At 38.9% G+C, this 12,957-nt stretch overlaps 1 protein-coding gene across 13 annotated transcripts in view; it reads right to left on the bottom strand.

The window, feature by feature from the left end:
* The window catches only part of LOC109928974 (autism susceptibility gene 2 protein-like), a 475,973-nt gene that overhangs the window by 101,904 nt on the left and 361,112 nt on the right, over positions 1-12,957 (bottom strand). The window lies entirely within an intron of this gene.

Raw genomic sequence — 12,957 nt, 5'->3', positions numbered from 1 at the left:
ATATCATAGCAACATTTAAGAGGCATTTAGGCAGAAACATAAATAGGCAGAGAATAGAAGGGTATAGACCATGTGCAAGCAGACGGTAACAGGTTTAGAATAGCACGATGGTTGGCACAGACATGGTGGGTTGAAGGGCCTGTTCCTGTGCTGTCTTGTTCTAAGAAACCAATGTACTCAATTTCCTTCTTACAGTAAACTAGTCAGTTCATGCAATGCACTTGACATTTAACATCATCCCGTGATAAGACTTCTGACATTCTTCTTAAAAGGAGGTCCTTAAAATCTAGCTCTTTAATTTGCTTTTGATCATCATGACTAATTTCTAATGCATGCAATATCTCTTTGTGACTGTGTCAACTTTTTTCTCCATCACACTTGTACAAAAAAACTTAGGATGTTTTATTACTTTAAAGACACCTGATAAAAGGTAAGCAGTTGTTATTTGTTTGGTCATGAAAATGGCAATTCTTTATTACTTATAATTGAATTAGTTTTCATAAAGGAGCATAAATCATCTCAACCATTTAACTAATATCTTCCATTAAAATGAAAGCCCCAGCAACCTCAAGTCATAACCAAAACATTAAGCAAAATACTTCTGACACGGTGATATATGTATTAATTTCAATCATTTGTTATGAAACCACATGCTCAACCACTTTACTGGCTGAGATCAAGTTTCAACATAGAGTTGCAGTGGTCACTTTATATAGATAACTAATCAAATGCTCAGTGTTCACACTCAATAATTTATACATTCTAAATTCACAGGAGTTACTAGTAATAGGTAAAGTTTCTGACTGATTGGGGTTATAATTCAGCAAGCTAGTTCCCAACAAGTTTAAACCCTTTAAACAGTTTAGTTTGCAGTTCTTCCCTCTCCCTGTTCTGAAGGTATTGTTTGTAGATGTGGAATAGTTCTTACAGCTTGACAATGCTTCACTTAAGTAGCCATTAATGTGTGAACTCAAAAGAAAAATTTCAACAGACTACCTGCTTGTGAAGGACATAAAAGATCTTTCCTTCATCCTAAATTCACGTGTGCATTTTCCTGTGAGGATTAAAATTCAAGTAGTGCTGAGATCACCCAATCCTACACATAACAGGAGGTGAAATTGGGAATTTATGGTTAATGTGTACCACATCATATGGTACATTTGAGCATTGATAAACTGGAGAAAATGGCAATTTTCAGTCATATTTAGTACTTTATAAAAAAAAAATGGATGACCTGGCTGTCTTTGAACATGAATCGCAAAAAGTGAAATTGCAAGTCCAAGAAACAAGGAAGCAAATGTCAAATTGTACTCCAATGCTTTTTGTAACAAAGGCCCAGAGTGAACAAGTTTTACTGAAATTGTACAGAACTTTGGTGAAATCACACCTGGAACAGTACAAAATTTTGGTCTCTTTACCTAAGGAGGATAGACAGATTTCAACAAAAGGGTCATCATACTGATTTCCAGGATGAAGGGGACTTTTCTAATTTGTTCATGGATGAATGAGTCACTGGCTAGGCCAGCATTTATCGCCCAATCCTAATTTCTTGGGAGGTGGTGGTGAGCTATTGTCCTATAAAGGAGTGATTAAGTAGACTGGGACTATAAAATACTTAAAGGGCTGGCCAGAGTGGATGCTGAAAGAGGGTTTCTGGTAGGGGAGTCCAAAACTAGAGGGCATAGATTTAAGGTGAAAAGGGAAAGATTAAAAAAGGGGCCCGAGAGGCAACTTTTCATGCAGAGGGTAGTGCCTGTGTGGAATGAGCTGCCAGAGGAAGTGATCAAGGCTGGTACAATTACAAGGCATCTGGATGGGTACATGAATAGGAAGGATTTAGGCCAAATGCCAGCAAATGGGACTAGATCAGTTTAGGAAATCTGGTCGGCATGGACGAGTTGGACTTAAGGGTCTGTTCCCGTGCTGTATAACTCTATGACTCTATGCTGGGGAGACTAACAAGGGCTTAACCGTTTAATACTGAGATCAGCAAAAACTTCTTCATTTAAAAATTGTTGTTAATCTTTGGAATTTTCTGTGCCAGAGTACTGCGGATGTTCTGTCGAACATATTCAACACAATAAGGTTATGAATGCTAGAGTTATATGGATAGGGCAGGAAAATGGAGTTGAAGAATTGGATTGGCATAGTTACATTAAATAGGCTTGAAGAGTTGCGTAATCTATATCTTGCACTCTTACACCTTCAAAACTATGCTCCTTACATGGAATCATGGACTGTCACTGTATTATATTGATAAAACTAATAGTGTCCTTCTAAATTTAATTTGTACTCAAAGCATTCAGTTTGCATCAATTAAAACAATATTTTAAAATCTTCAAGCTTCTGCAACACTTTCAAACAGTTGATCCAATTTCATTTGCTTCTCTGATTGTCAGTTTCAACATGCCTAACCCTCCAGGCACTCACACAAAATACCTGAATGAACACATCAACAAAGTACATACACAGCCAACAGGCTGGTGTAAGAAACTGAAATGTTCAGTTAATCTAACAACCCATTTCCCTCTGGAGCACTCAGTTTCTGTTGACATCATTCCATATGTACTTGGGAATATGTTAAAGCAATTATTACAGATGAATAATACAAAAAGTGGTGAACTCGCATCACAAATACAGTGCATGTGGGAATGAGAAACCCTGACCCTAATCTACACATCTGATCCACCATCCATTCTTCACTCAATTTCAGCTCTATGAAATATCTGCACAAAATTTACATGGCTTCAGTTCCTCCCAGTTTCCTTCAATATGTATTCATTTTCTTCCTGAATATTTCAACTCAATCAACATTGATGATTGGTTGTTGAGTATTGCATTAAATGCAGAGTACCTCCACCGGAGGCCTCAGGTGTATTTGTTTTATGCGGGGAGTATGATAGGTAAGGCAGATGAACTAAGAGCTTGGATTAATACATACAACTATGATGTTGTAGCCATTATGGAGACTTGATTGAGAGGGTTACAAGACTGACAGCTTAACCTTCCAGGATATAGATGCTTCAGGTGAGATAGAGAGGGATGTATAAGAGGCTAGGGGTGTTGCGTTACTGATATGGGAGAATATCATAGCGCTGCTTGAGGAGGACACCTTGGAGGGCTCATCCAGCGAGGCCATATGGGTAGACTTACAAATAAGAAGGTGCAATCACTTTGATGGGCTTCCCAACAGCCAGTAGATGATACAGGAACAGATATGTGAACAGATTATGGAAAAATGTAGAATAACGGGGTTGTTCTGAAGGAGTGATTTTAACTTCCCCTACACAGACTGGGACATACTGCCAGCGGCTTGGATGGGGTGGGAGAGGAATTTGTTAGGTGTGTTCAGGATGAGCCCTCCAAGGCATCCTTCCCAAGCAGAGCTATGATATTCTCCCATATCAGTAATGCAACACCCCTACCCCTCTTCTACATCCCTCTCTATCTCACCTGAAGCATCTAAAGGATGAGTTTTTGAAAGGATATGTAAGGCGTCCAACCAGGGAAGGGGCCATACCAGAACTAATACTGGGGAATGAGCCTGGCCAGGTGAAGCACTGCAGGAACAGTGACCATAATTCTGTAAGTGTCAATTTACTTATAGATAAGGACAAGAGTAGTTCTTGTGAAAGCACTAAATTAGGCCAACAACATGACTTCCATTGCTATCAGAATATTAGGCAGGGACTAGGGAAGGTACACTGGGGGCAGCTGTTTGAGGGTAAATCCACATCTGGCATGAGGAGAATCTATTAAAGGCCAGTTGATTAGAGTTCAGCACCAGTATGTTCCTGTGAAAATGAAAGATAAATGATGGCAAGATTCAGGAACCTTGGACGTCAAGAGAAATTTAGAGCTTAGTCTAAAAGAAAAAGGAGGCAGAAGTAAGGTTCAGGAAACTGAAGACAAGCAGAGCCCTCAAAAGGATACAAAGATATCGGGAAAGAACTCAGATAAGGGCTTAAAAGGGCCATGAAATGTCTTTGCCAGAAAGAATTAAGGAAATTCCCAAGATGTTTATCCATTTATCAGGAGCAAGGAGGGAGCTAGGGAAAGGGTAGGTCCACTCAAGGACAATGGAGGGAATTTATGCATGGAATCGGAGTTAGGTCCTTTGCGCCAGTATTCACAAAGGAGAAGGGCATGGTGGATGGTGAGTCTTAGGAGGGATATATTGATATTCTGGGGCATGTCAACATGAAAAAAGGAGGTGGTGCTCGGTGTTTAGAAGAGCATTAAGGTAGACAAGTCACAAAGACCTGATGGGATCTATCCCAGAATGTTGAGGGAGGCAGGTGAGGAAATTGTTGGGGCTTCGAATGAAATCTTTATATGCTCTTCAGGCACAGAATTTGTCCCACAGAACTGAAGAATAGCTAACAACAGGGCAACAGGAATAATGGCGAAATTACAGGCCGGTGACCCTTATCTCAGAGGTAGGCAAAATACTGAAGATGATTTTTTGGGTTAGGATTTACTCGCATTTGGAAAAATATGGACTTATTAGCAATAGGTAGCATCACTTTGTGCAGGGAAGGTTGTGTCTCACAAACTTGATTGAGTTTTTTGAGGAAGTGACAAAGATGATTGATGAGGGGCAGGATGGTAGACATTGTCTATATGGACCTTAGCAAGGCTTTGACAAGGTCCCTCACGGCAGCATGATACAAAAAGTTAAGTCACATGGGATCCATATTGAGCTGGTAAAATGGGTAGAGAACTGGCTTAGTCATAGAAGACAAAGAGTAGGGGTGGAAGGGTGTCTTTCTTACTGGAGATCAGTGACCAGTAGTGTTCCGCAGGGACCAGTGCTGGGACCCCTGTTGTTTGTAATACATGTACGTCATTTGGAGGACAATGTAGGTGGCCTGACTAGTAGGTTTGTAGCTGATAGAAAGATTGGGAGAGTTGCAGATAGTGAGGAGGATTGCCAAAAGGATCCAGCCAAATACAGATAGACTAGACACTTGGGCAGAGAAATGGCAGATGCACGTTAATCCAGAGGCGATGTATTTTGGGAGATCCGATGCAGGAAGTATAGGTAAATGGCAGAACTCTTAGCAGCATTAACGTACAGAGAGATCTAGGCATACAGGTCTACAATGCCCTGAAAGTGACAACACAAGTGGATAAAGTGGTCAAGAAGGGATATGGCACGCTTGTCTTCATTGGTTGGGGCACAGAGTATAAAAAGCTGCCAAGTCATGTTGCAGTTGCATAATTCTTTAGTTAGGCCACGTTTGGAATACTGTGTACAGTTCTGATCACCACACTATCAGAAAGATGTGGAAACTTCGGAGAAGATACAGAAATGGTTTACCAGGATATTGCCTGGTCTGGAGGGTATTAGCTATTCGGAGAGAATGAACAAACTTGGTTTGTTTTCACTTGAATGTTGGAGGCTGAGGGGTGACCTGATGGAGGTTTACAAAATTGACAGGCATGGATAGAATCGATAGTCTGAGTTCTTTTCCTAAGTTAGAAATGTCAGTTACTCGGGGACACAGCTTTAAGGTAAAAGGAGAGTCAGTTCAAAACAGATGCAGGTTTTTACACACAGAGGGTGGTAAGTGCCTAGATTGTACTGCCAGTAGCAGCAGTGGAGGTGGATACAATAGTAACATTGTAAAGGCATCTTGACAAATACATGAATAGCCAGGTTACAGGGATTGACATGTAGAGACATAAGGTTTTTTTAGTGTAGAAAAGCATCATGAGTTGGCGCAATTTTGTTGGGCCAAAAGGGCTTGTTCCTGTGTTGTACTGTTCTTTGTTCTATGTCTAAAATACATTTAGCTTATGTATAATTGCTTAGTTTATCTGTTTTCTATTAAACAGTCAAAAGAAACCTCTATATCTAACGAAATGATGTCATTTTGACCTTGAACTAAAAATACATCATCTTCGGTTTAGTAGTAACATTATGTAATCATTTGGACATCTGACTGTAAGCAAGCGGCAAAGTATAGATTGAAGCCTTGAACAACTTCTCTCGCCTCAAACCAGATTCTAGTGAGTAGGGAAGACATAAAAGCTTTTTGTTGAAGTTAAACCTTTGTTGTAGTTACTCTTAGAAATAACGTCACCATACACATATCTTCTCAAAATCAACTTGTATTTCAAGCAATTTTAAAGATCCTGACATGTAAGGAAAGGTATAATCAAGATGAAGAAATACAAAAGGTCATACCTGGTGTATCCGTTCAAGTTATAAGCAGAACATATTAGATTGGTAGGTTTAATGGAAACAATTAAGAATGGCTTAAAATGCCAGCTGTGTTTAGCATTATAATCCTCTAAGCTTCCCAGGTCTACTCAAGTTGATACAGTAAACATTCAATTCAATACACTTTCTGAAAATACACTTAATACTGAGGGTCAAAATTAATCATAGCTGTAAGGCACTATTCACAAAAACAACTTGCACATGCTCAAGCTGGGAAAGGCATACAAGTTTAACTCTTAACTTCATCAACTTGTATTAGTATTTCTAAATATTAAGCCTGCTTCTTTATGTCCAAAACATCTGATTGTTGGAAACTGTGAAATGCAACATATAGTTAAACCAATAAAATTCATCTAAATCAAGCAGTCAAATTGAAAAAAATCTAATGAAATATCAGTTTAACAACTGTAAACTCGTCTGTCATAAGCTAAAATATTTCTATTAACGGACACATCATGGGCCAACAATCCTTTCTTTTAACTTTCTCTCTACAGATTTCTACGCAAAACTCATGATTATGGCTAAGCCTGACAATTTCTCCCTTCAGGCCACATGTTTCATGATTTGAAAAGGCTTTAGAAATGTCCCAAAGGAGGAAAACAGAGCTTGCTTATGGGACAGAAAGAAAATACCCTCCGGTGGTCTACATTCTTGCCAACAACATGACTTCCACAGCAAGCCAGCACATTCTGTTAACAGAACAGGAAGAGTAAAACCAACCTGAACCCAAAAGATCTTGAAGATCCTTCCAAAATAATTAAACCAGCTCTATGTTTTACGACTGGTTTTCAAAACAAAAATCAGGCTTTTTAAACAGTAGACTATTGTACATTGGACTTGAATAGAGACTGCAGCATGGGTGTAAGAAAATCTGGATTGCACTGCCCCAACCAAGACCACAGTTGATTTTAAAGAAAGCTTTCTTTATCTAATAAACACAGACCAACTTCCTAGTTTCTATCCATCAGTCAAATGTCTGAAACCTCCCACTTTTACATGGGAAAGCCAGGAAGGGCTATGCCTCATTTACGCGCTAGTTGTTAATGATATAGAAACTATTGATTTTTGTCAAAAATCTTCTGACAATAATATGTTCTCTCTGCTAAGAGCAGAAAACAGTAAAAGCTCAACACCATTGCCAGAATTAAAATGCAGACAGTTTGCAAAAGCGCACAGTTTGAAATCTGATGACTAAATTACTATATGATGTCCGTGTTAAATTCAATATCAGTCTGACTTATATAAAATGCCGAAAAGGAACAGCAATTAATTACTAAATTTTGTACCAGGCAGACTTTTTTTTGTAGAAATCAGCACCATTGCAAAATGCATAACTGAGCTTTTTGTTGGAACTATGATAACCACTTGGCAGTGGTCACGTTCCTCAAACATTTTATGATTTAACATGACAATACTGCAAATTGCAAACAGGACAACAAATAAGATTAAAAAATTAGTGAAGTATAGATGTGAGATAAGTAACAGAAATTTTCACTTGCTTAGTTAAATAATTATTGCAGAACTAAAGCCAACTTTTCAATGAAACTGCAGTGATCACACAAAAGCTTCAGTGTTCAGCTGATGTATATGCAGAAAAGTTGATTTGAGGCACAAGGAAAAACCAAGTTTAGAAAAAAAAAGCCACATTGTATTCATTTTAAAAAAAGCATCATGATTGACCGAAACCATATTTTGGCCCATCGTAGAAGAATCAATTCTTTTAAACTTCTTGAATTCTAAAATAAACAGTTAAAAAGTAAGAAATGTGTAAAAATGTGAGAAATATTCCAATGCAGGCTACTTTCCATATGCCATGCACAACTTTGTTGCGCACTTCTTTTAGGGTTATCTCTGAGATCTTGCTGTATGTTTCTACATCAGGGCTTCCCAAAGTAGGAGTCAAGACTGAGGTAGGGCCACAAGCTGAAGTTTTGAGGTCCCAAGCTCAGCAGCAGCAATGGCCATCACGTTATAACAACAGTGCACCTGCTCTACTACACCGCTGCTTTCATGGCCCCTCTACCCAATTCCCTCAGTTCTCATCGAGAAGTCACGACAATTTTCAACTCTTGATATGGGTTATAATGGGGAAAAGCATATCAAAAACAGTGGTCTACGTAATGGTGATTCCATTTCACTTGAACCTTTTTGAGATATTTCTCCGAAGACAAAAAAGTAAATAAATGTAAATATTTCACATTACTTCCACTCCGAGTTACATATTTTCAGAATGTGTTACTAACAGGCTGCTTGGCAGAGAACTAAAGTGGCATGAGGCAGCACTTAACAGCTTAACAAATGCATTCAATGCACTGCACCATGAATTCTTCTCTACAAAGTATTGACTTGAGCTGTAATATTCAATGGATGTGCCATGTGAAACATAGCAAAGCCAAATTTGCTACCAAAGAAAGTAAACAAAGTCAAAAGAGAAACAGCAGCAACCATGTCATTCTTTGCCACACTCAGTTCCTTTTGGGTCTGCCTTGGTTAACACAGGAGCTTTGCAGCACAGAAATGCTCTTCAGCTGACATATCCATCTAAGTGTTTATGCTCCAAATGAGCCTCATCAAACCTTCCTTCATCTTAACATACAGCAAAACCTCTAATATACTTACTAGACTCATCTTCTCTAACTTGAATAGTTTACCTTGAACAAGTTATACAGGAATCAATCAGAACTGATATAGCTTTGGCAAACAGAAATCATGTTTAACTAAGTTACTGGAGTTCTTTGAAGAAGTAACTTGTGATGTTGATAAAGGGGAACCAGTGGATGTATTGTACTTAGATTTCCAGAAAACATTTGATAAGGTGCCACAAAGTTTATTTAAATAAAACCTCAGTGTAGGATGTAGCATATCACCATATCTAGAAGACTGGCTGGCTAATAGGAGGCAGAATGTAGGAATGAATGGGTCTTTTTAAGGCTGCAAGGATATCAAGTAAAATGCCATAGGGGTCCGTGCTGGGGCATCAGCTCTTTGCAATTTATATAAATGATATGGATGAAGGGACTAAGCGTATGGTAGCTAAATTTGCCGATGACTTAAAAGATAGGTAAGCAAGTGAGCTGTGAAGACGACATGAGAAGCCTACAAAGGGATACGAATAGTTTAAGTGAATGGGCAAAAATCTGATAAATTAAGCATAATGTGAGAAAGTGTGAAATAGTCCATTTTGATAGAAAGAATGAAAAAGCAGCATATTATCTAAATGGTGAGAGGTTGCAGAGAGATCTAGGAGTCCTGGTCCTTGAATCACAGAAGGTTAATATGCAGGTTCAATAAGTAATCAGGGCAGTTAATACAATAAACATAAAATTTTAAGGGTAAATGAATACAAGAATAAAAAGGTTATGCTTCAGTTACACAGGTCATTGATGAGACTGCATCTGGAATACTGCATACAGTATTGGAAACCATACTATGGAAGGATGTTAATGCTTTGGAAGCAGTTCAGGGAAGGTTTACTAGACCAATACCTGGGAATGAGCGGATTGCTTTACGAGGAAAGGCTAGGCAGACTATGCCTGTATTCTTTGGAGTTTAGAATAAGAGTCAGAGGTGATTTGATTGAAACATACAAGACCCTGAAGGAGCTTGATTGGTTGGATGCTGAAAGGATGTTTCCTCTTCTGGGAGAATCTAAAACTAAGGGTCAGAATTTAAAAATAAGGCGGTGCCCATTTAAGAAAGATACAGGGAAATATCTTTTCTCTTAGAAGGTTGACAGTCTTTGGAATTCTCTTCCTCAAAAGGCAGAGAATGCAGAATCTTTAAATATTTTTAAGGCAGAGGTAGATAGATACTTGATTACTAAGGGGATGAAAGATTATTGGGGATATACAGGAATGTAAAGTTGAGGTTAAAACCAGATTAACCAGGATCTTGTTGAATGGTAGAGCAGGTTCGAAGGGTCGAGTGGCCTACTCTTGTTCCTTGTTTGTATCTTCTTGTAAAAGTAACATTGTTTGCCTTGGGATCAATAAGTAAAAAGAGGTAGTACGCAAGTACAATAAGTATTTAAAAAGGCAAATGGAATGGTGTTGTTTACTACAAAGGGAAGGGATATAAAAAGTTTTATGACAGTCGTATAAGGCCATTGGTGAGACATATGGAGTGGTGAGTAGAGCTTTGATCTCTTTATTTAACAAAAGAACAAAAAAACATTTGGAGCAGATCAGAGAAGGATCACACTGCTGATTCCTGGGATGAAGGGGTTATCTTAAGGAGGTTGGATAGTTTTGACCTATATCCATTGGAGCTTAGGAGATTGACAGGTGACCTTATGGAAATATAAAATATCCTGAGGGGGCTTGACAGGGTAAATGGTCTCCTGGAGTGGCTAGAATATGAGGCATTAAAAATAAGGTTAGGAGAAATTTATCTTCGAAGAGTTGAGAATCTGCAATTTTCTTCCCAAGACTGTGCAAGCAGGGTTGTTGAGGTAGACAGACTAACAGAGTAAAATGGTTTGGCAGTAGGAATTGGAGTCGAGGCCATGATCACGATTTTATCAAATGGCAGACCATGCTTGAAGTGTGAATCAGCTTAATTTTGCTCCTAATTTGCATGCTCAGAAGTGGTTGAGAGTTGAACATAAAATGCCAGAACAATGTCACCAACGGAAGTGTTGTGAAATAGATTTTTCCCAAAGATCTTACACCTTAATTGATCCCACCTGTACACTAAACTGCCTCGCTCATCACTTCAGAAATTATCCCATATCAAATACATGAGTTTTCCATAAAATAATTTCCTATTAATATCTCTCATGTTATGGTGGGGAATTTATTCTTTACAACATAACTGATCTGCTAAAGCTTCAGTACATGTTTTACGATGACTATCCATAGCTGTAACTGTTGTGGTTTGCTATATTAGCAGGGACTCTTCTGCCCCTCTTCTGCAGCTACAGTCATGCCCAGATGTCCTTCGAGAGGGAGAATGCAATGTCTATTGTCACCCTTGATGCCTTTAGAGTGAGGTGGGCAGCACACTGGGTGGAGTGCTTCTATCTCCCTTTCCAACTCCATTTTGATTTAGCCCCCTCCCCCTACCTCTCACTCACCTCTTATGGTCTGAATTGCCCTTAATAGGCTTTCCGTATAAATTAAGCAATTGGGAAAACACTGGTGATTCACTGGTGGTGGTTGTCCGATGAAAAAGGAAACACAGGTGATTGGTGATGGGAAAAATAATGTCCAGCTGTGTGTAAGAGCATTTCTGGACTTAAAGAAGAAAAAATCATTGATGGGGTTCTTAAGGTGTAGAGGTCATGTCCCTATTTCTGGGCCAGAAGGCTTGGGCTCAAATGTTACCTGCTCCAGAAAATATGTAATAGCATCTCTGAGCAGGTTCATTAAAAAAATACAAAGGAGGTAGTGGGGATACTGCTGGAGTTTTGTACTTCTGGCTTTGAAAATAAAGTTTGCAGCAAGCAATTTTATACAAAAGGCATAAAGCTCAAAACAGCAGCTCACCTCATTAAAGTTTCATCAGCAATAGTTTACAGCACAAAATGTTCATGTTGTCCTTAAAAGGTATTATAATAAAAAAAACTCAATGTACGTGAACCTTGTAAAAGGTTCTTGAAATACTAGAAACTATAAACACCAAATAAATATCAATTTGCAGTCATATAGTAAAAATATCATAATGCGCATCACAAAACTCAACAGGAAGCTGCACCAGATGGTGTCAAGTCAGTTCACCCAAACTTTGGTCACAGTGGAAGGTTTTAGTAACCATCTTCGGGTGGGAGTGTGCACAGGCGACAGGGAGAGGGCACAAGCATGTGAGCGCGAGAGACAGAGACAGAGTGAGCGCGAGAGACAGAGACAGAGAGAGCGCGAGAGACAGAGACAGAGAGAGCGCGAGAGACAGAGACAGAGAGAGCGCGAGAGACAGAGACAGAAAAATAAATGAGTGAGGCAAACAATTTAGGGAGAAAGTTCGAAACAAAAACAAAGTTGCTGGAAAAGCTCAGCAGGCCTGCAGCATCTGTGAAGGAGAAAACAGTTAACGTTTCAGGTCTGGTGACCCTTCCTCAGAACGTTCTGGCAGATGCTGCCAGACCTGCTGAGCTTTTCCAGCAACTTTGTTTTTGTTGCTGATTTACAGCATCCGCAGTTCTTTCAGGTTCTACTTAGGGAGAAACTTCCTTTGCTTAGAATCTTATGCACGGATACCAATTGAACCCTTAATGCCAAAAACAATCCAAGACTCATAATTGTAGGTGTCTAATCCATTTTAATCAAAACCTTTCTTTGCCATCTTTAAAAAAGTCAAATTGAGCTAATACAAGGAGTACACGCACATTGCTAGTACTTTTTTTCAAAATCAAGCAGCACAGTACCTCTTAAAAACTGCAAAAGTTAAACCTCTACCTTAACCAGCTAATTTTTCGAAGTTACTGAAGATCTGAGCATTTCAAGTTCTGAAATTTTAACATATTCAAGTACTGCATCTCTATTTTGACTAAATTTGGTGAGCAACTTTAAGAAGAAAGAAAATATACCAAGGTGAAAATTCATAATGGTAGTCATTAAGACTATACTGCTGGTGCGGAGCTTTGACTATTGAGGCTCAGTTTTGTGCTTGCACATCCTTAACTGAATAAACACATCTCACAACAGAAATGGCACATTAATCAGAGATCATTGTAGGCATTCCAATATTCAAAAGTAATTCTGAGGAAGTCTGAGGGAGAAGACAGAAAGAAG

Source organism: Rhincodon typus, chromosome 24 (assembly GCF_021869965.1).
Source record: "Rhincodon typus isolate 14 chromosome 24, sRhiTyp1.1, whole genome shotgun sequence".
Lineage (NCBI taxonomy): Eukaryota > Metazoa > Chordata > Chondrichthyes > Orectolobiformes > Rhincodontidae > Rhincodon > Rhincodon typus.
Note: the sequence above shows the minus strand (reverse complement) of the source record. Positions and strands in the feature narration are given on the sequence as shown.